Source organism: Poecile atricapillus, chromosome 1 (genome assembly GCF_030490865.1).
Source record: "Poecile atricapillus isolate bPoeAtr1 chromosome 1, bPoeAtr1.hap1, whole genome shotgun sequence".
NCBI lineage: Eukaryota > Metazoa > Chordata > Aves > Passeriformes > Paridae > Poecile > Poecile atricapillus.
The window spans coordinates 133,519,020-133,544,206 of record NC_081249.1 but is presented as its reverse complement, the minus strand read 5'-3'; the positions used below and the strand labels follow the sequence as shown (position 1 = coordinate 133,544,206).

At 46.7% G+C, this 25,187-nt stretch overlaps 1 protein-coding gene across 2 annotated transcripts in view; it reads left to right on the top strand.

The window, feature by feature from the left end:
* The window catches only part of SLC22A18 (solute carrier family 22 member 18), a 58,982-nt gene that overhangs the window by 5,220 nt on the left and 28,575 nt on the right, over window positions 1-25,187 (top strand). The window lies entirely within an intron of this gene.

The following is a 25,187-nucleotide window of genomic DNA, read 5'->3' as shown; positions in this document are numbered from 1 at the left end:
GATGCTATCTTACTCCTGGTGGCAGTAGAGGACCATACCAGAACTCAAAATTTTGCTTTCTATGCTGCTACAAAGGATACTTCCACTGTTTTCAAGGAGCTCTTGTTGAAAATCTCACCTTCTGCCTACTTAAGTACATTTAAAAACAAGCTGGACTGAGAAGTGGATTCTGTTTCTCCTGATTGTCTTGCCTTTGGAGCTGAGTATGCTGGAAAGCAGCTTTTAATAAATGATATTGTACAACTGAGAAATGGAAATCAAGAGCACTGGTAGAGAAATTATGTCTTTGGGGGATGCTCAATATAGGGCAAGACTATGGGAAAGGGGAAGGAGAGCTTGGGACAGTGGGGGAAGAGAGTGAGGAGGTCTAACCCTGTCAGCAGATGAAGCACACACACCTAACAATTCTGTGTTGACTTTCCACAGCCTGGCACATCACAGCAGGCTGCCACCTTCTCTTACACTCTGGAGTAGGAAAGAAATGCTCAAAAGGTGTGGTGTGTCAGAGAATTTTGCAGGCAGTGAAGTGCATGTGGCTGTAATCTCCTTGGAGGATTCCCCAGCATTGCTCTGGTGGGGGAAAAAGAATCCCTTGTGAGCTTTCAGGCTTTTGTTTTGCTCTACTTCTCTTTACTTGCTTCTGCAGACTCAGGTTAAAATAACTCTATAGCATAGGACAGAGGGTAAAAATCACTCTCATCCTTGTCCTAGTGCCATAAGCTCTGTGGACTGTGTATGGCCATACATCTCCTGGGTGTTTTGCACAGGGCACAGTGGATTACGATGTGGGGTGTCATATGTTGCTCTCTGAACCCCCTTGTGCATCCACATGTATTCAGGTGCTGCAGTGATGCAATTTTGTGTGTGAAATCCTTTCGTAGGCTGAATAGAACACCTTAAACTTGTAGCCTTAGGGTTACAACCTAAAACAGCCCTAAAACTTGTTGGCTGCTGTACCTTGGCAGTGTTGGCCAAATGACACAAAACTGACCAGGAGGATTCATTTTGTCATTAATACATGGTTACATAAAATTTAAATTGGAGACATACATAATATTAACTGATCACAATTTAAAAGTGTTTAGAGAAGTTACTGACTGAGTGCTGGTTTTAATAGGCATTATTTTTGATCAAATACAGTGATTGTAAACCTTTATGTGTTAACTGAAAGTAAAGGTTACCTCAGTTCTCATCTTTGGTTATATGCCCATATTTAAACATCAACATAGAAGCAGCATTTTTATCTAGCAAAATTTTATGGGGTTTTACTTTCCAGTGTGTGCATCAGTCACGGCTTTATAGAAAAGCAGCAGTGGGAAGGAATCTCCTGTTTCATTTAATTAGTCAGGGACATTGACTTAAGGACACCTTTTTGATGTTAGGGCTTGGTGCTGTCAGACAAGAGGAGGCTTCCAGACTCCTCGCTCACGTTGAAAGCTTCTGGACCTGTCCGCAGCACAACGCTGAGAAAAGTGAACCTTGCCCGTCATGATGGGAAAGTAAGGCAGCTGCACGTGGAAAACGAGCTAGCTCTTGTCTTTGCAGGGGTTGTTTTGCCTGCATCCTGCGGAGGGCAGCTCCTGCCCGCTGTAGCGCTGGGAGCTCAGCCCGGCTGCCCGCAGCTGCTGCTCTTCCCCGCCGGGCTCCGTGCAGCCCTCTGGAAGCACGGCCGGCATTTCTGGTAGCAAGGGACGTGCTGGCAGCGCCCTCCTCAGCACCCTGATGTGCAGGGAGGCCTGATAAGATTTGATAAACAGCAGCTTCAGGCTGAGAGAGCCGCTCTGGGTGTTTGGTAGCAATGTTTGCTGCAGCCAAGCCCCGCTGTGCCTAGCTCCTCTGCCAGATTTCAGTGCAAAGATTAGAGGATCCATCCACCGGGCTGATATGGGTGGAGAGCAGGAATTGAGCTGACAACAGCTCTGTGCCACGGAACAGCCTCCAGAGCGTCGCCATCCCCTCCGGCTGTGTCTGCCGCACCGACCCGGAGGAAAAGGAGCGGCTGTTGTTGCATTATGGACGTGCCCGAGGCTCCTCGGCCTTGTTGCTGTATCCCACAGCTTGGCTGCTACTCCTCCCTCCCTGTTTCCCTCATTTGTACAGGAAGGCTCCAGCTGTACTTGGAGCTGCATAATCACTTCCATTCTTTTTTCCCAGAAGATTGACCCAATCACCTTCCATTGAGAAGAAGCATTTCTGCTGTGTCATGGAAGAGCAAAGCTGGAGATTTCTGTCCACTGTGTTCTTTGCTTTTCCTCACCACAGAGCTGGCCAGCATTCCCCATCTGTTGTTGACAGCATTATTCATATGTTAGCAGTGCTTTGTATACAAGAGAGGGAGTAGAAATCAGTCTCAGTTCTCAGCTGATGTCATTTTGGTATTATTCTTCTGTATTGTATTTACCATTGATGTATTTGACCTAATGAACTGGTCTGTTATTGTTTTCATTGTTGGAATAATGTTTGTCAACCCTTATTTGTTAAGGGAGCCCTGAGGAAGTTGAATGTCTTATTCTGATTTGCATAGGATTTTTTGAGTGTTAGATCCTGACCTCTGCTGTTAAGCTGAATCCACCAGCTCCAGCCATTCCTCTTCTTCTCTTTAAAGTACTATATTTCCCCTCAATGTTTTCCAAAACTTTGCTGGTCAGGCAAATTTCACCATCCAAGGATTGAGTATAAGCCAATTTATTAACACAAGCTCTCATAATCTTAACCATTTAAAAAGCGCTTTCATTTCTGTATACTTTTTTTTTTCCTTAATTGGTATTTTCTGGTAATTGATCAGTTGGGTCAGAATTGTGGATTTAAATACCTAGCTTGAAATAACTCCTGTAGTTCAGCTGAGGGCTGCTCTTGGAGAGTGCAAACACCTAGAAAAGGTGACTAAGAGAAGGAGTTCTGTTTGCATTCTGCAAAGGTTCTCCCTCCCTGTACACTTTATGTGAAGCTGTTGTGGGATCACTAGTTGCAGGCAAGTGCATCCTAAACAGAGGTGATTTGGTATTTGCAGCAGACTTTTGTGGCAGCCCTGTGGCTGAAAGGTGAAAGCAGGCAGCTGGATTAGTTTCTAAACTGGAAACATGAGTCTAGGTAGTTAATTACAGATTTCATCCTTTCTTTTGGGAGTATGATTAATTACATTTGGCTGCTTTTTTTCTTTCCTTCTCACAAAGCCATGGAGAATCTCTGCTGCATGACCCAAGAATGTTTTGTTTTCTATGGACATGGAGAGGTTTCGTTTTAGTGACTCAGCTGTAGGCTTAAATCTTTTGGAGCTAGTATTCTTCTTTTACAGCAGGCTTTGGGGATAGTTTGTTGGGTCTGGGGTTTTTTCCTGCCTGTGCTATTATCCTTCTTCCTTATGGGAAGGAGCTTGTTTGCCTGGAGTAGGGAATTTTTTTATTTTTATTTTTTCAAAAACCCATTTGAGCAAAGTCCTCTGGCAGGGAATTTCTCATGGCTTCGTGGTAGAGTGGAAAAATTGTGGGTGTTGAAAAGACTGAAGGCTGGGAGCTGGGAAGGCGGGTGGGAGCATGGCAAAGGGTGAAAGGGTTGTGCTCCATTTCAGGACAAAGCAGGGCATTCTGCTTCTGGGAGCTGCTCCTGCTCCCTTTGAGCAAAAGCTATGATGTTTTTCTGCCTGGGATGATGCTGATCAGCCAGGCATCAAGGACTGGTGACGCTTGTACAGGCATTGCTTTGTCCTTTGTGTCAAGGCGCTTGGGAGAAAGGGAGGTGAAGTCTGCTTGCCAGCAAACAAGTCATCCGTGATCTTCAACATAGTCTGTCACTGCTGATTGAGCTCTGCAGTGCCCTGGGAGGAATGGGGACAGAAGAGGAAATGGGCTGCTTGTCAAGGAGCTGATGGCTTGGGGAAGGTGCAGATGCCCTCAGCTGTGGCCTTCTCTGAAAAAATAAAACAATCTAAAGTTTTTTTTCTTATCACTTGCTCTGCATGGCAGCTGTCTCAATTTGGAAGCTGCAGCCCCAAAGTTTATCTGTAAACTCTGTGATAGGGGATCATGGATATTATCCTTCAACAACTTGTTAGTTCAGAAGTCAGGTCTAAGGCACTTCTGTCGTCTGTTCCCAGCACCAGAGTTTTCCAGTTCTGATGACTTGTTTAACCTATTCTTGAACCTAAGAAATGCCTCAGTGCACTTTGGGTGGAGTTCATCTAATCTTATACATCTACGGGGGAGACAACTACAGCTAAATTTGCTGTTTAGACTCTCTGGTTGACAAAGAGGCACAGGTGGTTCTACAGCATCCTTTACCTCCTCATGAAGCAGTCCTGAAGCAGCTCAGGGAAAAGTCTGCTTCCCAAGCTTTTTCTTGACTGACCCCCAAGTCCCAGAACATATTTCTGGCCATTAGCACACTGTACATGTGGTTGGGGTCCTGGAGTTTGATGCTGGATTGTGAACTTATCAGAAGTCACCAGGTCTTGCGTAGGTTCCTGTCCGTGCTGTGTTCACACAACAGTTCTTTACAGGTCTGCGCTAAGCTCTTCCCCAGCTCTTCCTTCCTGCAAACCCCTAACCTGCCTCCCACATCTAGGCCACTGGTTTTTAGGTTTGGGACCCCTGGCTTTCTGCTGTGTACCCACAGTGTCACTGCAAAGGTGCCCTTGTTCCCCCTTAGCCCTTCTTCAGCGAACCTGGCCCTTCTGTGCTCTCCCTACAACCCCTGGTCTGAACTCCAGGGCAGGGAGGTGAGATGATGGGGCCAAGAGCTCCTCCTCTGTCCTTCACCCGTAGGTGGGGCCCTTTGCCAAGGGAGGAACAGTGGGGTTTAGGATAGGAGCCAGCAGCCCATGGGCAGGAGAGCCTGTACCTTGTGGCTGCCCTCAAGGGTATGGGGTATGGCTTAGGAGGGCTAGGCTTGGGATGAGCTAATGGGGGGCCTGTTGGCAGCCCCTTCCTCAGCCTTATCAGGTGTGCTCTCCATTTCCCTTCAAAACCCTCATTCCCACTTAGCCTTATGCAGGGATTATGTTGGGAGGGCTGTGAGTGTGGTTGTGCCAGCTCACATGGGATGGCCACTTGCCCCTTTTCCCCACAGCACCCTCCTACCTCCTGGGCATCTCTACCTTTAGGGGTTAGCTGCTTCATTTTCCCAAAGTAACCATGGCAGAAATGCATTTCAGAAAAATAAAATAAAATATCCAGAGCTTCCTTCTGTGACTGGCTTGTGCCGCTTACAGAGAGCTGAGGTTTTGGGGGCTGCTGGAAACTGACTTGCACCAGAGCCATGGGACTCCTGGAGCTCCATGGGCTGCGGCACTTACCCAAACAAACAGGCAGATAGAAAGTAAAAGGCAGAGAGGGAAGGATATCTCCAGGGGAGCTAAGGAAATTTCTCTGCTGCCTTTTCCAGCTTTCATCATGCCTGTGCACTGGGGGAGGCTGCCCTGCCTTGCCACCCCATGCCTGGAGTCAGAAAGTGAGGGGGCGGCGGGCGAGCGAAACCCCGGGTTGTGTGCGTGGTCGCCAGATCGCAATCAAAAGCGTGTGTGTTTGTGGAGTCAGCTCTGCTAAACAATTACGGATGTCTGAACACTGCTCCCCTCTCCTGATGCTTTGAAAGCCCCGGGTCCTGAGCAGCGTGGGGCCCTGCCTGGTTTGTCGTTAGCTGTGTTCCTGCAAGGCTGTGCAGAAGTGGTGGCTGATTTTTTTCGTTAAGCCTGGCTTAACAGCCCCAAGGAATAAGTAAAAAGTGGGGGTAAAAAACCCCCAATGGAACCAAAATGGGGATTTTATAAAAAGGCACAAGGTATTTTGGGTCTGGCCTTGCTAGGAGAGGTCGAGTTGGAGGGCTGAACATGACCCTCGCAACCCAGGTTGCACAATGAGGCAGTGTCTGCTCATGACTCACAAGGGCTTCTTCTGCTCTTCCCACTCCTGGAATATTTCACGACTGGGCAGCAAATCCAGCAGTATCACTGGGGATTGAAATCCAGCAAAATACTGTTTTCTTTGTTAACAGAAAATAGAAAGTACAGAATAGCCTGTGGTTAAGTCCCTGAATTGGGATTTGGGACTTGGCTCTGCTGTGATTTTCCCGTGATGCGAGTGAGTTATCCCACCCCTCTGCATTGCTGTTTCTCATGCATAATACAGGGGAATGGGATAGTGTTTCCTTCCCTCATCCAATACATTTACAATATTGCTATTTAGATTATACAGCCTTTGGGATGCAGACTTTGTCTATCACGAGGTATGCTCATGCAAATATCTACTACCTTGAGGGAATACATCTAGCTTTTCCTGGATATATTCTCTTTTTCATCCTCTGGTGCCCTGGGCAGGAAGAGTCTTTGTAATTACCATCCCATTCTGGGGGGCTTGTTTCCCTTTTCTTTCCTTCTTTTTTTTTTCCTTTTTTCTCCCCTTCCCCACCCCCCCCCTTTTTTTTCCTTTTTTCCCCCTTTTTTCCTTTTTTATTTTCCCTTTTTTTTCCCTTAATTTTCCCATTTTTTTCCCTTTTTATTTCCTTTTTTCCCCTTTCTTTTTTCTCTTAGTTGTTTGTAAAGAGTCAGTGCCAGGTTGGATTTTTTTTAATTTTTTTTTTTTTTTTTGTCATGGAAGAGTCCCAGAGGCTGTGGGCCAAGGTCCAGGGCTGAGCCCAGCAGGACCTAGCAGAGGGACCTCCAGGGCAACCTGAGGTGGCCCTACCCTCCTCCTTTTGTGTTTGCACATATTCAAATGGGCAGCTCTCTCCTTTACTTCTCCTAATCCTTTTGATTCATAGGCTCATGCTTATGTTTCATTCTGATCTGCTTCAGTGAACAAATCCAGCTTTGTGGCGAGGCCGGGGCAGGAAGGATGTGGTGCTTGTGTGGGAAGGACTATCAGACAAGGGAGGGAAGGTCAGGATGAGCGGAAATGTGCAGATGTGGCATGTGAAGGGTGGACCGGGAGGAGTTAAGATTCCTGGAGTCAGAGAGATGAGAAGTGAAGCTCTGCAGGAGACAGACTTTGTGATTTTAGATGTATTGTGTCAGCTGGGGCAGTAAGATTAGGGCACCAAGGGGCTTGGGCTGCAAGGAAGGAGTGTTTCCAAAATAGACCTTCATTTGCCACAGGGAAAGAAGGGACAGCACACTCCCTGCTGCTGCTTTCCTGCTTTCCTCCTGCTGGAAAGGATGGGTAGAAAAGCAGCCCTTTTGTAAGGCTTTGGTCTTGGCTTTTAAGCCATTCCCAGTGCTTTTCTTGGCCATTGCTGCTGGATTGGTGGGACAAGCAGGAGGCTGCTGGGTGGCTGGAGAGATGCAACACCCTGTTGTCTTGAGCTGCCAGTTCAGTTGTGGGCCAGTCCAAAGGCCAGACTGCTTGAATGGAGTGTTTAGAAAGATATGAAACAGGTGTGACCTTCTCATGAACTACACCAGCTTCCATGGCCCCACCCAGGGGTTTTGCTTCCTTGCAGTCTCCTTATGAAGCCCTGCTCACAGCCACAGCACCAGAGCCAAAGGTATGTGGAGTGTTTGGGCAGTGGATGTGGCCAGAGGGCAAAGGAGTTTCTGAATGGCCGTTTCCAGGCACTTGTTGGGGCTTGTCTCTTCCACCTGACAAACCATGGGGTAGTGCAGCCAAGCAAGAAGGTATTTCCAGCATCAGAATCTTCTTGGTGCTCCTCAGAGTCCTGTCAGTGAGCAGCTGGAGTGGATGGAGCCGGTGCATGGAGCTCTGCCTGGGGATGGATGAAGTGATGACCAAGGATTTACGGGTCAGGATTAAAGGGAGGACAGGACAAGTGACATTACAGTCTGGGCCTGCTGCAGGCCATCCAACCAGGGTGACTGAGCAAATGGCACCCTCTATTCAGATAGGAGTGGCCTCATGTTGACAAGCTCTGGTCCTGGGAGGGACAACATAACTGGGCGTAAACAATGCAGGAGGAGAGAGAACTTTCTGCTCCAAGTCATACAGGAGCCAATGAGGAGAGCTGTCATGCTGGACCTTGTTCTCAGCAAGAAGGCAAGGTTGGTGGGGAAGGTGAAGTCTTGGCTGCAGTGACCATGGAGTGGTGGAGTTTGAGGACCTTAGTGCTGCAAGGAAGGTGCAGAGCAAGCTTCCTGCCCAGGATTTCAGGAGAGCAGACTTTGGCCACTTCAGGGATCTGCTTGGTAAAGTACCATGGGATAAGGCCCTGGAGGGAAGAGGGGCAAGCTGGTTGATATTCAAAGATCACCTCATCCAGGCCTAGGAGAGCTGTATCCCAGCAAAGTTGTCAGGAAAAATTGTGTGGATGAACAAGCAGCTCCTGGAAAAACTCAGAGAGGATGTCTGAGGGAAGCTTTCCAAGGGTGGAAGCAAGGACAGTTGACCTGGTAGGAATACAGAAAGATCACCTAAATCTAAGTAGTCAGGGATCAGGTTCAGAAAACAAAAGCTCTGACAGAATTAAATCTGGCCAACATCAGAGGACACAAGAAAAGCTTCCATAGGCAGGTGGTTGATAGCAGGATGATGGTGAAAAATGTGGACCCTCTCCAGAAGGGAAGAAGAGACCTGGTTACATGGGATATGGAGAAGGCTGAGGTATCAATGATGTTTTTGCCTTGGTCTTCACTGGCAGGTGCCCCAGCCACACTGCCCAAGTCAGAGCCAAGAAAGCAAAAGGAGGAACTGGGAGAAGGAACTTTCTGCTCTAGAAGATGAAGCTCAACATGACCCAGCAATGTGCACTTGCAGCCCAAAAGGCCAGCTGTGTCCTGGGCTGCATCAAGAGCAGCGTGGTGACCAGGTTGAGGGAGGGGATTCTGCCCCTCTACTGCACTCTCAAGACCACCTGGACTGCTGCATCCAGCTCTGGAGGCCCAAGCATAAGAAGGATGTTGACCTGTTGGAGGAATCCAGAGGAGGGCCACAAGGGCATGTATGAAGACAGCTGAGAGAGTTGGTGGTTTTCAGCTTAGAGAGAAGACTCTGGGGAGACATTAAAGCACCTTGCAGTACAGGGGTCTATAAAAAAGATGGAGGGGGACTTTTTACTGGGGCATGTAGTGGCAGGACAAGAGGCAATGGCTTTAAACTCAAAGAGGGCAGGCTTAGATTAGATATTAGAAATAAATTCGTTATTGTGAGAATGGTGAGACACTGGCACAGGCCACAGGGTGCTCCATCCCTGGAGGTGTTCAATGCCAGGTTGGATGGAGCTCTGAGCAACCTGATGTGCCCCTTCCCATGGCAAGGGTTTGGACAAAGGTGATCTTTAAGGCCTCTTCCAGCCCAAGTCATTCTGTGATTTTATCAAATGTTCTCTACAGCATTCCGATTCCAAGCTCCTGACTGCTCGGGCTGAGCCCTGTGCTGTGCCAAGCAGTGCAGGAAATTACCATGAACACTGCTGGCAAACAGGGATGCTGATGCAAGAGGAAGGAAATGCTCATGGTGGGATCTGAGAGGCCAGACACCGTGGTAAGTCCATTAGTACACAGGGCACTGTGTTTGAGCCAGCAGTGTGTCTGTGCCATAGCACACACTGAAACACTCCCAGTTTTCCCAGTCAGCATTTCCAGGTGGCAGGACAACATCTCGTGGGGTTGTATCCCACTTGGGGGGATATGCAGCAGCAGATTTGGAAGAGTAGCATGTCTAGTTATTAACTATTGTTTGGGAGATGGCTTGGGTGGCCTGAGAGAGACAAAAACCTTCTATGTTCATTCAAATTATTTGGTTTTCTTTATAATCATGTAAGGGGTTCAACTCTGCTCTGCAGCTGCCCTCTTATCCAGAAGTAGTTGCCAGCCTTTCCAGAAATGACTGTGATTTTCTTCATCTTCCACTTGGGGATGTCTAGAGTGGATTTTCAGCAGATAAGAATTTAGCACTTTTGCCAGTCCGATCCATTTAAGGTAGTTCAGGATGTGAAAACTGTGAGAGTTTTTGAGAATCAGCGGTTTCCTTGTTTAGCTGCTATTACAGCAACTGTTGCTTCCATTTTTTTTTTTCTTTGAGGAGAGGGGATAGCATATCTAATCCATTGTGATCTACATGCAGTATTAACTTTCTCAGTCTCACTAAATGTTCCTTTATTCCATTATATTCTCAGCTAAAACTTTTGGTCTAATTACATCTTTACAAAACTTCGCTGTGAATCCCTTTGAAATCTGCACCATTTTTATTTTTATGGGATTTGGTTCAATTCTCTTTTACCCCAGGGTATGTGATCTGAGACATATTGAAGTCATTGTAAGTGTTTCCTTTGAGTTTGGTTTTAAATCAAGCTCTGGGTAAAGAAAATTGTAGAGGAAGGAAGGAAAGCCCCAGAAACCTAAAAGATTCCTGCAGGATATTTCTTTGAAAGACCCTGAATAATTAGAAATCCCCTTGGAAAAGCCATCTGGGGAGCATCTGAGCAATGCTTACTGGAGGCCAGAGTCTTAAATGCTGTTCTGAGACTTACAAAAAAGGGGAGATGAAAGACAGTAATGGTTATTAAAGATGAGGATGTTCATGCATCAGGTGTTTAAATTTACTTCCTACAGAAGCTTGGAGAGGCTCTTTTCTGATATAAAGCTGTATAACAGATACTGTCTTGTGTGTGATGGGTTTATTTTCCCCTCCCCTTTCCGACTGTCGGGGCACGGTTGGATATGAGACAGATGATAGATCAGTTCTTCTGGCTAATATTTTCCAGTGCAGGCCTGGTGGTTTCCCAGCCTTTCAGGAATTACTTTTCATGACAGAAAGAGGCCTTTTTCTGGATGGACCTACCAATGTTTAGAAACGAAATTTTTAAAGCATTTGTTGAATGACCCCTTTTGGGTAACCAGAGAAGCCTGTGGTTGGTGACACCAGGCTCACACCTCACACTACACCCACGTGTGTTCTCATTGCATGTGATTACAAGGTCTGGGATGTGTAATTGCCTGATTGTAATCTGTACACCCTACCAAAAGTTGCATCATTTTGATTTTGCCTGGGTGTGGTGTGGCAAGAACTTTGCAGACAGAGGCTCTTGGCCCTTGAAGGATTATATAAATTTTTTCCTGTACTTTTGTATAAAGTCAGATTAGTATTTTTTTTTTTTTAAATTTCTTGGAGATGAAGGTTCAGCTGTGGCAGGGAAGAATTTGCAATAGCTACAGGAGTACATCCAAGGTGCAAAACTGCTTTGAATAGCAGTGGAGTTGAATTTTTTCAAGGTTTTCAGAACACAAACACTTCCTTGAACATTGCAGCATCCAGTGTGAGCAAATCCCATTTATTCCTCTCCAGCTATGCTGGTGAGAGGCCAGATGCCCACTGGGAAAGTAATCCAGAGCCCTGTGCATCAGTCACTTACCTCAGCCTAACAGGACCCAAGGTCAGATGATGGAAAAAGGAGTGACAAATACCTACCAAGAATAATCCAGCTGGGAGATAAGGCCTCACCTCTCTACAGGGGATGTGATGTGCTCAGTGGTGGCATCCAGTGAGGGGGAAAGCTCAGGAATGCAAATGGCATGCTGTGACAGGGCAGTGAAGCCATCTGATGGCACACTCAGGCACTCTTTTACTGGGAACTGGAATCTATTTCTGAACTTTGGAAGTGAGCCATCCAAAAGTAAATGTTTAGTCAGCCTTACAAGCTGTCTGAAATGCATGATGTGCCTGCGACAGGGTGATTTTATGGGGATCAGGATGACCTTTCTTTGTCAAATGTGATTCTGCTATAAAGAAAATCTACAGTCAAAAGAGTTGATAAGCTGTGGGAGAAGTTTAGTTGTCTGTTCTTGAGAAATGAGCTGCAGGGGAGAAAAGGGAGTCTGCTGCTTCTGCAAGCACTCCTAAAGGGCATGGTTGGGGGAGGGGGCTTTCCCCATGGCAGTTGTACCCTTCAAAACAAGCCCTAAATCTGGGGATTTAGCACAAAACTGGTGTTTTCTGCCAATATTTGTCTCACAGGCATGAGAAAAGCCACTTGGCTTTGAGTTAGGGCTGGCTTCTTGCTTTGACCAGGAGCTGTTGCCTGTGAGGGCAGGGAGAAGGGAGTGCAGAGACAAGCTGGGCATGACTGCTGGAGCAAACAGGGATGCCAGGGAGCAAGAGCCAGCTCTTGAGTGGAACAGCACCACAACGGGGCGCTGGGTGGTGTGGGGTGAGAGGAACAGAGGGCACCAGCAGCTGAGCACAATGACTTGGCCAAAATCAGGCTGAAAGTAGAAAGCCAAATCTCCAGACTTTGGCTTTTGGAAACCTGTAGCTCAAACTGTGGGTTGGGTTTGGGGCTGGGTTTTACTTCATTTGGGAGAGCAGAGAGTTACAAAATGCGGATCTGGGTTCAGGTTACCGTTCTGCTCCCCTCAGCTATTCCAGGTGTTCAAATATGAACTTTTGGCCCAGGCCCATCTCTAATTAGGCATATTCTTTAAAAGTATTTTCCTTCCTTGGCTCCTGTGCTCTTGGCTTGTCTCCACTAGCCCTCTTTGCTGTGCTAGAGCACGGTTTGCTGGGTATATTAATTGAACTGTTTACACACCTGCTTTCCTGCAAGAATAGACACCTAGCTCCTTCTTTTAAAAAAGACAAGCCCAGAGGCTGTAAACAGGAATTGTGCTATGTCTGGAAAAGCTGAACTGCTGCTTATCTGCACTCCCTGGGGCTGTGGGAGCAGCAGCAGCAGCTGCTGCAGACATGGGTCAGTTGAGCACGGAAACCAGCCTGTACACTCTTCCCACCAGTCCTGTCCTGCCACCCAGCTCAGATCCTCTGGCAGCTGAGGAGTCACCTTCTTTGCAGAGTTATTCTCTTTTATTGTGGCAGTGACAGGAGAGGCCTCACCTCACATTTCGGTCAGCTCAGATGCATATTTTGTCTTGTGTGTGAAAGCTGGGGTGTCCCTGCAGTTATGTCCCATGCAGGATGGCTAAGGGGACCCTTCCTCTCTTTTCATGGCTTTACCTTCCAAGGTCAGTTTCTGTAGAAGCTCCCCAAAAGCAGTGGTGTGTTCATCACCCATTTTACTCTTCTAGTCATGGCCAAGGGACATCTTTCATAAAACATTGTGTGGCTCAAAGAACGACTGTGGAAAGCAAGGTGGGTAAGACCTGTGTGGTGCACAGCAGATGGAATGGTCCCTCATGGTCTCTTTGGGTTAAGAGGTATAAGCATAAACGTGTGCCACTGCACAATTTTGCTTTCAAAGTATAAGAGGATTACCTTAAAATACACTGATTTTTGTGGTTATGCTCTCCACCCCTGAATCCTGCTTTGCAGCTGCTGTTTTAATGAGTGACACTGAGTTTTGCTTTGCTGCTTAATCTCTTTGCTGAACATGACTTGCACTTCCCCTGGAAGGTACCAGCTAGCCACAAGCTGGGAAGGTTGGTGTGCTGTGCTGCTGGTATGGCACAGGCCATGGAGTGCGGTGCTGATGAGCTGGGCCTTGGAATCTTTAACTCTCTGCACTGCTTGAGGTTTCCAGTTCTGATGAAGGCCTCTGGAGCAGTCCCCCCAAGGCAGGCCCTGGGGAAGGGGCATGCAGATCAATGGGCTGGGAATAGGGAACAGGAAATCAGATGCACCTTAGGGCAAAATTTGATATCCAAATTCCAGTCCAGCTAGGAATGGAAAGTGCTTCTGTTCCCAAAGCACTGGGCTGGACTGGTATTACTCCAACAACCTGCAAAGCGGACGCAAAGATGGACGCTTTTCATCCACTGGGGAATTCCAGAAGGCATGATAGTAGCTTTCTGCTGCTTGTGCTGTGGGAGAACACCAGCAACTCTGCCCAGGAGCAGCACAGCTCCTAATCACCCAGCAAGCAGTGGCTTTGTCATTGAACTTTATGTTGGCGTTGATCCCTGCTTGGCCGCTGAGTGTTGGTTACATGCCATGAGTGCTACAAGCTGTAAGGGCTGGGAAATGTCAGCTCTGGAAAAGGGGCCTGAAAGGACAAAGGTGACAGGTACTTTTGTCCAGGCTTGCATCATAACCCCTCAGAGAGGAAGAGAAGGCTTATGCTATCACCCTGCTTACCTTCCCTCCTGCCAAAAACAGGAATCAGGGCTTTTGCTGGAGCCCGGTGGTTACCTGCAGCCAGCGCACAGCGGCACAGTCATTTGCGCTGCGCTCCCTGCTCCTGCTAATGGTATCAAATCAAGCAGGAAATTATTTTTGGAGCAGTGAAGCATGTTGAAACCCAGCAGAAGGCAGCTGTTTGCGTAACCGGAGTTGTGGGAGAGCTGCCTCCCTTGTTGCCAAGCACTCGACTTCCTATCCTGGTGAGAAACGGCTTCCCCGCTCCCGGCAGCGTGAGCGAATCCCCTTAGGCTTGGGAGGCTGGGCTTGGTCCAGCATCCATCCTTCCTGTAGCGCCTGCTTCACAGCTCTGAAAGTCCCCACACACTTTTTTGGGGTGGAGGGGGTGTCTGAACTATCTGATTCTTACTCCTTAGATCACTGCTCAGCCTTCTCCTTAAAAACAAGCTACCCCCAAAACAAAGGGTTTTCTCCAGAATTTCAAATGCGTTTCTGTTATCTCTCAGCAGAGGTCCATGTCTGGCAAACAGCCCGTGCTGGAAGTGAAACAATAGCTCTGCTTCAGTCTGATCATCTGCACCATGTGTTTACACCCTGGCTGCGTTTCCAGCCCAGTTTGGTGCCCTGGCGGCACACACAGTGCCTCCACAAGGATGTGCCCTGGCACGCAGCTCCTCTGGCTGCACTTCAGCACCTCCTTTTCAGTGTAGCTCTTTCAGCAGCTCCCAAGTGTCTAACGGGGCTTGGGTTGTTTTCTTTCTTTTTTTTTTTTTTTGGCGGCGGGGGAGGGTGTTGGGGGCATGGTCTTGGCATGCTGCTTCTTTTTCACTCTCTAACAATACTGTTTCTGCCTTTTCTTTCTGCTCCATCATCCAAGCTGGTGTCCAGGTACTGGCCTCACCTCCACCTGTATGTTGATGTTTCTCTTACCCAAACAGGTCTCTCACCCAGGTCTCTCTGCCTGTCTTTTATGCCCTCATACAAAAGCAGAAATAAATCCTTCAGCACTTTAGTGAAATGCTGTGCCCCATAAAATGGCATTGCTAATGTGAAATGTAGATTGCGTTAGCCAGAAAGAATGAGATAAAGCTGTGGCTGCAGAGACGGGGCTTAAATTCCTGCCCCCAAAATGTGATGCTGCTGTACAGAAGGGAAGGACTAAGTCAGTGCAGAGAGGTTTTGAAAGTCACCATGTGGGTATAAAGTCTTTTTTGTTTGTGGAATTATTATGTCATCCCTCAGTCATGCAAATGTCGCCCCAGAAGAAAGACTTTTTCACATTGGTGCCCTGTTCTGGAGAAGTCCCTCCCTGATTATTCATGACCGCTGACTCCTTCAGCCATGTGCCCCTTTCCTAAGGGCTGTAGGGTGGAAAGAAATTCCCTGACGCAGTGAAAGGCAGGGCAAAATCCAGTGTACCCGAAATGACTCTGTCTGAAATACTTATGGCCTTTCAGTAGGGTAATTAAAATCTCATGCAGCCCAGTTATGGTCAGAAAAGGTGTCTGTCCTGTGCGAGGCTGAAGCTTGTGGAAATTCACAAGCATTCACTGACATGAATGTATGTCAGCAGTGAGAGCCCGTAGCTGGGATGATGGGCAGGGTGATTTCCATACTCTGTCAATGTCTTGGTGTGAAGCAGATTAAAACATACCTTTTAAAGCCCCTGTTATTTCACTTAATCATAACCTTTCAGGAAAAGTGCTGCATAGTTTCTGTGTGGTTTGGTACATGATGGAGCCTTTTGTTTCTGTCTGTTCCATCCATTTGCAGCTAACAAATGTTTTGCTGTCTAGGGCTGTTTAGTGCATGTTTTTAGCTGAAAATCCAGTTCTTTTCCCCTTGCCACTTAACTGGCCCTGTGGCATCGTTATACCTTGTGCCATTGGTTTTGCTTCATTTGGTTTGTGAGTGACACAGCATAGAGTGGGAATACCCTTGGAGACCTCCCAGGTCCATCTTGAGTGTACTTCCTGCCTTGTCTTTCAGCTCTCTTTGTTTTCTTTGTCCCCTCCATTGGCCTGAAGGGATGGAAGAAAAAGCTTTGAAAAATCTCCTGTTTGGTGGCTGCTTTACCTGGCCACTCAGGCTTTGCCTGCACCAATGCCATCCTTGGCACACAGTGCTTTAGCCCAGATTTCTTGGGACCTAAACTGAAGAATTTATTAAGATGTACCCCAAAAGGGAATCACATTTCCTGACAATAAAATCCAGCCCATGAAATGAAGTTAGTATGGGCCTTAGAGGCGATGCAAAGAAAGGAACAGCAGCAGAGTGTGAGGAGCAGTACATTAAATTGATCCCTTTGAAGCCTCTAAGGTCAGTCCTGTTTCCTCAGATGAACGCCATAGCTAGCTCTGAATGGTGCCTCTATTTCTCTGCTGCTATTTTACCAAAGTGTCGCTGTAGGGAAGGGTTTAATTTTACTTTGTCACCTTATCTCTGGGAACCACTTCAGTTCCGTTTCCATGACGTTCCTGAGAAGCGTAAGACTAGAAAGGGATTTATTGTGTCTTTGAACTGCCTTTTGCTCTGAGGAATGAGGATATAATTGTAACGTAGGAAGGACAAACTGAACATGTTCAGGCTTGTCCTGCCTGATCTTTCCCTGTTGCTTTTTTTTCCTTTGCCCCTTGCAGCTAGCACTCATGACTGGGACTTTCCAGCCGATAAAGTCTTGGCTAGCCTCGGGGCTAATTTGCTCCTAGCAAAACCAGCTCTCTGGCAGGCTGGATGTGCACTTTCTTTTGATGCCAACAGGACCAGGGTTTGCCGCTTTTTCTCTGCCACCAGAGCATCCATCTCTCACTGTTCACATCTGTGAGATGAGTACAGGGGGAGTCTCAGGCAGATGGCTTTCATCTTCCCTCTGGGATAATTTTTTTCCAAATGTTTAGTGATCTTTGAGTACTGTCTTCTCTTTTCGTTATGTTTGGATTTTACAAGAACGCTGGGGAAGAAATTAAAGGCACCAGACTTAAAGTAACCCACAAAGAACATCCCCAGAGCCTTTAAATTCCATGGTGCATTGCTTTTTAGGATATCATAGTATTAGTGTAGTTGAAATACAGGGTTTGTTGGTTATGTCTGTAAATACAGTAAGTTGTGCTTAGTTTGTTTTAAATTTTTAAAAATTTAATTTTTAAAAGATAGCCTTTGTTGGAGGCCACTACTAGACTTGATCTGAAGCAGAGATTAAAGGTAAAGATGTGGGTACCAAACTCACCACTTTTTTTACTCAAGTGCTGCTATCTGATAATTTGCTGAAGGGCAGTGAATTTCAGGACCTTTCCTACTGCTGGTCCCTACCCCTGTGCTCTGGCTGGGCTCTTTGTATTGGGTGCTGCTGTTTTGATGGGGATCAGCAGCCATCACATCTATGCCACTGATGTTGGGCCTGATGTTAAACCATTTTCAGCTTTTACTGACTTTCATCTTTCCCATGATGCCTGCAGTTGATCTTTTCCAGCCCCTTTTCCATGACAGTCCCTGCTGCAGCTGGGATTGCAGCTTTTATTACTAATTCCTCAGGATCTGCATTGCTTGTTTTACTCTCGCCCTGTGGTTTTTACTCAGTCCTTCCTCAGACAAGTTTCCACTGACTCAAATTCATGCTTAAATTGAGTCAGGGCTCTAGGATGTGTCCCCGGGGCGAAGCCTGTTCCTAGGGCAGCTGGTTCTTATGGAGCTGGGCCAGCTGACACCAGTGTGCAACATCAAGGCTCCTGGGGAGGAATTCTTGAAACAGTAATGGGGATGTCACACATTTTCAAAATCTACATGTGTGTGCATCTCTCATCAGTGCTGTTGTAATATGTAGGTGCTGCTGTTGTGTTGTCAGGGTGCTGCAAGACAAGCAAGCTGTGGGGTCCCATTGCATCACTGTTATGGCTGGGGGAGAAAATGGGTTTTTGGGGGATCCAGGGGGAAACAAAGAGGAGAGGAAAGTCGTGATACTCTGGTCTGAGCACTAAACTTGCATGTGAGACACCTGATTTGTATGTCTTTTCATTTCCACCATGATCTTTATGGTATCTTACTAGGGCATTCAGGTTTTCTGTGCTTAATTTCCCTGTAAGTACATCCAGGCTGTTTGCACCACCACTACCCACAGGGATATTATGAAGATAAATTGCTAGATTTAAAGTGTGAGGTTTTTCAGCTGCCATTGCATTAGGTCTGTTTCTGTAGGTAAGAAAGAAAGTCTTTATAACAAGACTCTTACAAGGACTGATACAGACCCAAATCTGGGGATTTGTGTACTTTGGACACCCCAGTATTTCTGTGGTGCTGTACAGATGTATGCCCAACTGCCTTGGCAGCACCCTGAAGTCCTTGTCTCCATGGTTTTGCCCTGCTGAAAGTAAAATTGATGTGAAATGAAAATGTAAATTTTTTCCCCTGTGCACTGAAAAGAAAAAAAGCCAGCAATCTCAATCATTAAGTTCATCTGTTTAAGTGGACCTCTGATGCACTGAGAGCACCCAGCTTCTGCAAGGCTCCAGGATACCACAAACACCAATCTAAAATCATCAGCACTGCCAGCCACTAAATTACATAGCCCCTTGCTGCCTCATAGCACCTGAAATACAGGTGTTCCCTAGGGTGTCCTGCCAAAGAAGTGTGTGGCCTCTGGCTCTTGCACCACCAGATGGCTTGAAATGTAAATCTTCCAGCCCCAGCAAACCCCAAGCAAGCAGCGGACCAGCACTTCACCCCACACAGCTACAGCAATGGATAATCGGAGGTTTCCAAACTCCTCTGCCGACAGCTGGCGGCTCACACCTTGCTCACCTCTCCTTATTTCCAACTGCTAATTTGCAATTAAATGCAACTAAAAATACAGTAAACACTCTGCTCGCAGTTTTCCATACATGTCCATCAGGTAGCTTGCTGCTGCTGCCATTTGGTGGTGAGCGGAGCGGGCCTGTGCCGTAAGCGAGTGGCTGGGTGGAGAGCTGCCCATGGGGCTGCCTAAGATGTGGTTGCTGCTGAGTGCTCCCACAAATACCAGTTCAGCATAATGCAGCTGATACTAACTGGCGTCCCTGTAGGTGGTCTCTGTAGTGGGGCCAAGATAAACGTGGAGTGAAAGAAAGAACCCAGTGCTTTCTCTCCCTAAGGGGAGTTCCCCCAACCGAGAGCAAAGGTGTGTGAGGCAGAGCTCGAGATGCAACTGCTGCAGCAGCTCTGCAGTTAAAGGATCTTCTTGTTCAGGGCTTTGGCAATGCTGGAATCCACCAAAATACACAGGATGAACAGAAGACCCGGCAATTGCGTTTGGCTGGTATGCAACGCATTCGATTTGCTTTCCTTCATTGCTCCAAAACGTGCAAGCATCTTTAGTTAATATTGAATGTGCTTTTTAACACAAATAATTTCCTACTACAATAAACAAAGTAGTTGAGAGTACCTCACTCAGTGAGAAGTTTCTTAGCCATTCCTTGGCTAGTGTTTCTCCTACCAACTGTGTAGAGGAGAAAGCTACTTCAATTTGCAAATGTGAAACACAGAGCAACCTCCTTTCTGAATATATTTAACATGCAGAAACCATTGTCATTATGGATGAGGGAAACAAAGTTCTTAATTGGAGGAGTTCAGTAAATACAGCAGCAGTGAGACCACTCCTGGTTAGGGCATAGGAAGCCTGCCCAAACAAGCAGACTGCGCGCCTTCAATTAATGGTTTCGCCCGTTATTGAAATGGAGTGACTCACTCATCTCAATGCAGAAGCCTGCTTCTGGGGTCAAACTCTTCACGAAATCAAATCAGCTGCCCCACAGCCCTCAGGCCCCATCTTTGCTGGAGAAAGGGTTGGTTTCAAGGGGCCTGTTGTGCAACCAGAGAGGTTGCAGTGGTATGCTGGAAAGTCTCCCACCTGACCCTTGAAATGCCTTATGTGTGACTTCCAGGTATTAGTGTTTCAACACTGCTTCACATACAAAATTAGTCCTAATGTGTCCTATTTCATTAAAAGGTCTTACTAGACAAAAGATGCTGGAGTCCTTGATGAAGCATGGCAAGGTTTTTCACACCTTGAGGAAGGAGGTGTTGGCTGCCACTACTTGTTCCAAGGCAAGATCAGTCTGTGCCATACCTCTGGTAGGATGCTGCATTTACAGTTACCTACCTCAAGGTAAAGAATTAACTTGTTTTGCCAGGGATTACGTAGCTTACAAATGTCATTCATGTGAGCACAGTCCTGGTATGAGATTAATTTTAAGTGCCAGACTTGGCTAGCCGAGGACTTCTCTATTTACCTCAAAGCCTGTGGGTGTGGGGTGTGGAGGGAGTCCTTGCTTTTGTGTGACACAAGGGTCGCTCTCAGGGATCACTGCAGCAGCATTTCCAGAGCCCTGCCCCAAAAAGGCTTGACAGAAGGAGAAGCAAGAGTCCTTTGGTGGGCTGATGCTGGGATGCCTCCAAGACCGGCAAAATAGGTTGTTACCTGCAACATCAGACTATCTGCCCTCAGTACTGTTGTCTACTTGCCAGAGTGTCAAGAAGTCCAGAGCATCTGGTGTCTGTGTCTGCTTTTGGAAGGTGGGAGAGGTCCTCTTGGAAGCAGCAGTCACTGCCTCGCTCCTTAGTGCCAGCAAAAAAAGGCAGTGGCTTTCCAGAACTCTCTTCATGCTTTCTTTGCCAGCCAAATCCTACCCCTTCCCCTCACAGGAACTACCCAGACCCCACCCCTCATCCTTGGGCAGCAAAATTCAGCTCTGCCCACACACTGCTTTGAGCCAGCTGTGAGCGAGTGAGTGCATCATGATGGGTGAGAGGTAACAACTCCAACCAATGCCAAGGTTGCAGATCTTCCAAAGCCACTGCTGTGAGTCGAGACTTGACGTGCTGGGAGTGCAGTTCAGGTTACTATAGCAAATCCTCAACAGTTTCCTGCCTAGCTGAGTCTTTTGGAGTCAGAAGCATTGTAACCTCATAAAAGCTGGAAAAAGCTTGAACTCATTCAAAGATTATTTCACACCACCTACAGCACTCTATGAAGTCAGACATGCTGTAACATATAATTAACGATGTGTTTGGTGGTGAGTCACTGAGTAGTCTAGCAAGCTCACCTTCAACCAGTCTGTGTGTGGGAGTCCTTACCCAGCAACACACCCAAACTGAGCATTTTAATAATTTACCACATTCTGAGTTTGGAAGAGTAGTTTTTGTTGCTTAATTAAATTATTAAAAAAAAAAAAATACTTAAAGGCTTTGCTACCTGTTAGGGGACAAAGCTCCAACATGAAGGAGAAGGTGGGGGAGAACCCCAAAAATATCTTTTTAATACTACTTTACTACTATTACTTTTTTTAGAGTATCCAAGAAAGAGGTTAAGAGAAAGGAGACTGCATCTTTGTGTTATATTAAACAGTCACTTGATAAGGTACATAATCATGAACATTTCTTGGACTGAAATGTAGCATTACCCTTTCCCAACTGCGTGTCCTCCCGAACATGAAGTGGGAGTTGTGCTTATTCTTATTTATTCTCTGGGATGTTTTAGGTTTTGATTTTGCAGGGAAAAAAAAAAAAAAAGAAGTAACATTTTCCAGGGAATGAACAAAGATGTGCCTGTCTGGCTTGTGACATGGTGGTGGAGACATGGTTTCGATTCCCAGTGTAGAGAAGGAAATTGCACGTGTTTCAATGTGATCTAGTATCCTTATCCTTTCTCTGACAAAAATCATAGTAAGAATCCTAGTGAAGAGCAAGAGTTGGACAAACTTTCATAATACTCCTCTGATTACTTTTCCAGCCTCCAACTAGTTTCAGCTCAGGGGATTTCCTGACATGAATGAGTGAGTATGATTTGTAATATTTTAGTAACCCTCAGTGCATCATTTTTCTAAGTGCTTATCTAATCTCTCCTTGTACCTGTCCAAACCTTTTGCTTCCACGACAACACTAGCAACAAACTCCACTTACCATCTACATGTTGCAAGAAGAATTAGGCCTTTCTCTTTCTTTTGAACCAGCCTCTGACAGTTTCATTTGGTCCTTCCCAGTTTCTGTGGTGGAAATGACCATGTCAGTCACTTCCTAACTGCCTGCTCCAGAAATAAGCAGCTCAGAAAGTGTAATTTCATGTGTGAATTTAAGACTTGTTTAGCCTGCAAGCATCTAATCTAACTTTAAATCTAATCTGCATTGACTTTCAGCTGCTGTGTTATTGCTCAATCCCTCAGCCCTGTGAGGACCACATGCAATTCCCCACTGGCTGTTCTTTTCCCCAGTACTCTTTTAGTTGTGTATTCTCATGAAATTTTCTTACTTCACTGCTGTGCCAGATCGATCACAGATAGGTTGAAGAGCACATGTCCCAGCCTCACCCGTGGGGTGCCTCTGATGTGAGCACTGACCACCAACACCTACTTTCTGATCCCTATCTCGACCTGTCCCAGCTCATCCAATATTGGTTAGCACTGCTGGGATCAAAGCCAGGTGTTGCAAGCCCCCATTCAGGGAGTGCAACTCATACCTGGTCCTTGTCTAGACTTCTCCGTTTCTAGGCATACAGTGTAATGCTGTATAGAAGTGTGAGGCAAGCAATGCCTAAAATAACTAAAATCTTTTGGGGAATGCAGTTTATTCCCCCATTTGTTGTAAATTCATGTAGATGTGCAGGTGTTCAGTGAACCACAATGCCGGTGGGACTGTCCATGCCGTGCAATAGGGAGAAGCAATAATCACACATACAAGTGAAGCTTTGAATTAGAAAAGTGCAGTATTTGGAAATAGGGTGTTTTACCAGAAAAGAGCCCACAAGACTAAGTGATACTCGAAATTAGTGGCAGATTATGGGCAAAGCACGCGGATCCACCCACATCTTATTGAAGCGTAACTGATATCCCTCTTCCGGCAATTAGCCGAGTTCCGCGGAGAGCGCTGCGCTGGATCAGGCAGCACAAGAGTCTGGCATGGCCAGGCTGCTCCAGCTGCCTGGGAATTAGCATCCTGCCACAAGGATCTCCTTCACGCTCCGCCACGGGATCTGCTGCGCCTGGGCCGGGGCTGGGGCTGGCTCCTTCCAGCTGCTTTGCATTGCTGGGATTTTCTCTGCAGCGGGTGCTCGGTGGGGATAGATCACTTTGATACTGCAGAGCTCCTGATGGACAGCCAGCCTTACCCATTCATACAAAACACTCTTTACCTAGGGAGCTCTGCCAAAGAAGGATTTTCTCTATGGAGGAAGCCCAGCTCTTTTTATTCAGTGCCCAGCACTGTACTGTTTCATTGTTTTGCTTTTTTTTCTTCAAGCCTGAGTATCAAGACCCTCCTTGTGCTGGGTCAGTGACACCCACAGGAGTGAATGCCCATTGAAAGTTAATCCACAGGTGGCTCCAATGGCTGGTGATGGCTGTGAAGTCCTGTCCCTGTCCCATGTCTGATGTCCCCAGCACACGGCAGCTCTGATGTACCCCTGTGGTTCCACTCCTGGCTCTTTGCCCTGCTAATGCACCAGTGCCAATCTTCAGCATCCCTCCCTAACTCAGTTCTGATGGAAACAGGTCATGGAGGATGCCCATATTCCTCTCCATATTTTTTTCCTTCCACACCACGTGAATTTTCCAGATGTGGCTGCCATTAGAAATAAGCAGTTGAATGAGCACTTGTCTGCGGGTGACTCATTCTCACCCTGTGAGGGGCTCTCTGGAGGGCGTGGATGTGAAGTCTCACTCCCTCCTTGGACAGCCTGCAATGTTGTCAAGCTCACCATAGTGAAAAAAAGCCTCCTACTCTGCTCAAAGCAGCAGCAGCCAACTTCTGCTGCTCCTCATCTAAAGCATATGTGGCAAAAAGGGCAACCTGGTAATGGTTTCCAGTTACATCAGGACAGTGAACCCCCTTCCTTTTCCTGCTGATGCACAGGAGAGGGTGGCTATCCACTCAAGTTTTGTGTTCTGTGTCAAGAGACAGGGCGAACACACTTCTCCATGTCTCTGTGTAATGTTTTCTCCATGAGGACAGGAGTAGGAACTGCAGAAAGGAAGACTTGGGGGTGTTTTTTTTGTCTCTCAAGGGCATGGATGATGTGATGGGTGGTCCTCCTCTGGTAGTGCTGCTTTGAAGACTGCTGAGCGTTGGGTTGTCTGAGTTTATGTGTGTTTTTGTGCTGTTTCTTGCCCTGGGCTGTGGAAGCTGGACTAGCTCTGTACATTGGCATGAACATCCTAGGAAATGTGGGAAAATTCTTTAGGCTCAATAAGTCTTTTTTGGATGAGGCTTTTGTGGGTTTGTTTTTTTAAGAAGGCTTGGTGAAATTTTGTGCTTGGGTTTTTGGGGTTTTTTTTCTTAGTTGGTTTTTGGGGCTTTCTTTTTTTTTTTTATTTAGGCAGAATCTTAACAATATAGACCAGACCACAATGGGTCAGAGAAGAAATGCATTCAGCAAGGCAGTAAAATAGAGTTCCTTGAGCAAAACCATCACTAATTTACAATTAGTTATGCAGCAACTCATGCATCACTAAGTTATCAGGAGCACAGTGGTCACTGCTCACTTTCTTACAGACCTAAAAGCTGGTTACCAGAGCCCATGGTTTGGTGCCATGATTTCACCTGAACTTTCTTTTTTTCACCTGAGTTTTTTTTTTGCTTTGCTTTGCTTTTTAACTCACCAGCTCTTTTTTCACCCATATCTACCCCTCTAAGGGTATGAGGGGATAGTGTGGCCAAACTGCAATCAAAGAAATATTCTGAGAGTCCTCTCAGAGCTGTTTAAGGAATCTGGACCTGCTATGAATGCCGGCTTTATGCAGCACAGTTTTGAAGTAGGAGTGAGTCACTAAAAAACAATCTGTGCTGTCTCCATGTTCAACTTTGACTTTATTAAGAAAAAGAGAAAGAAAACAAACACAATCCCATTCACTGCCGAAATACACATTGATCCTTTAATCCTCAGGGAATCATTGGGAGCCGCTTCCTCCTCGAAAGAATCGCTGTATTGACGCAATGTTTAATTGTGCAATTACACGCGTGTCTTCTCCTGGGCTTTGCAGAGCAGGGCTCTGTGGCTGGAATGCTAATGGGAAAGCCACTGATACCATCTCGTGGCACACGCAGCCTGCATGCAGCCTCCCGGCTGACAGCAGCAGCTAGGTACCTGCCTACATGGTCTGTCCTAGGCTTCTCAGGCAGGAAATCAAAGATGGGAATTGCAACCCAGCAAGGACTGGAATTTGGGCTGGAACCCAAAACTGTGGCCCTGTTGGT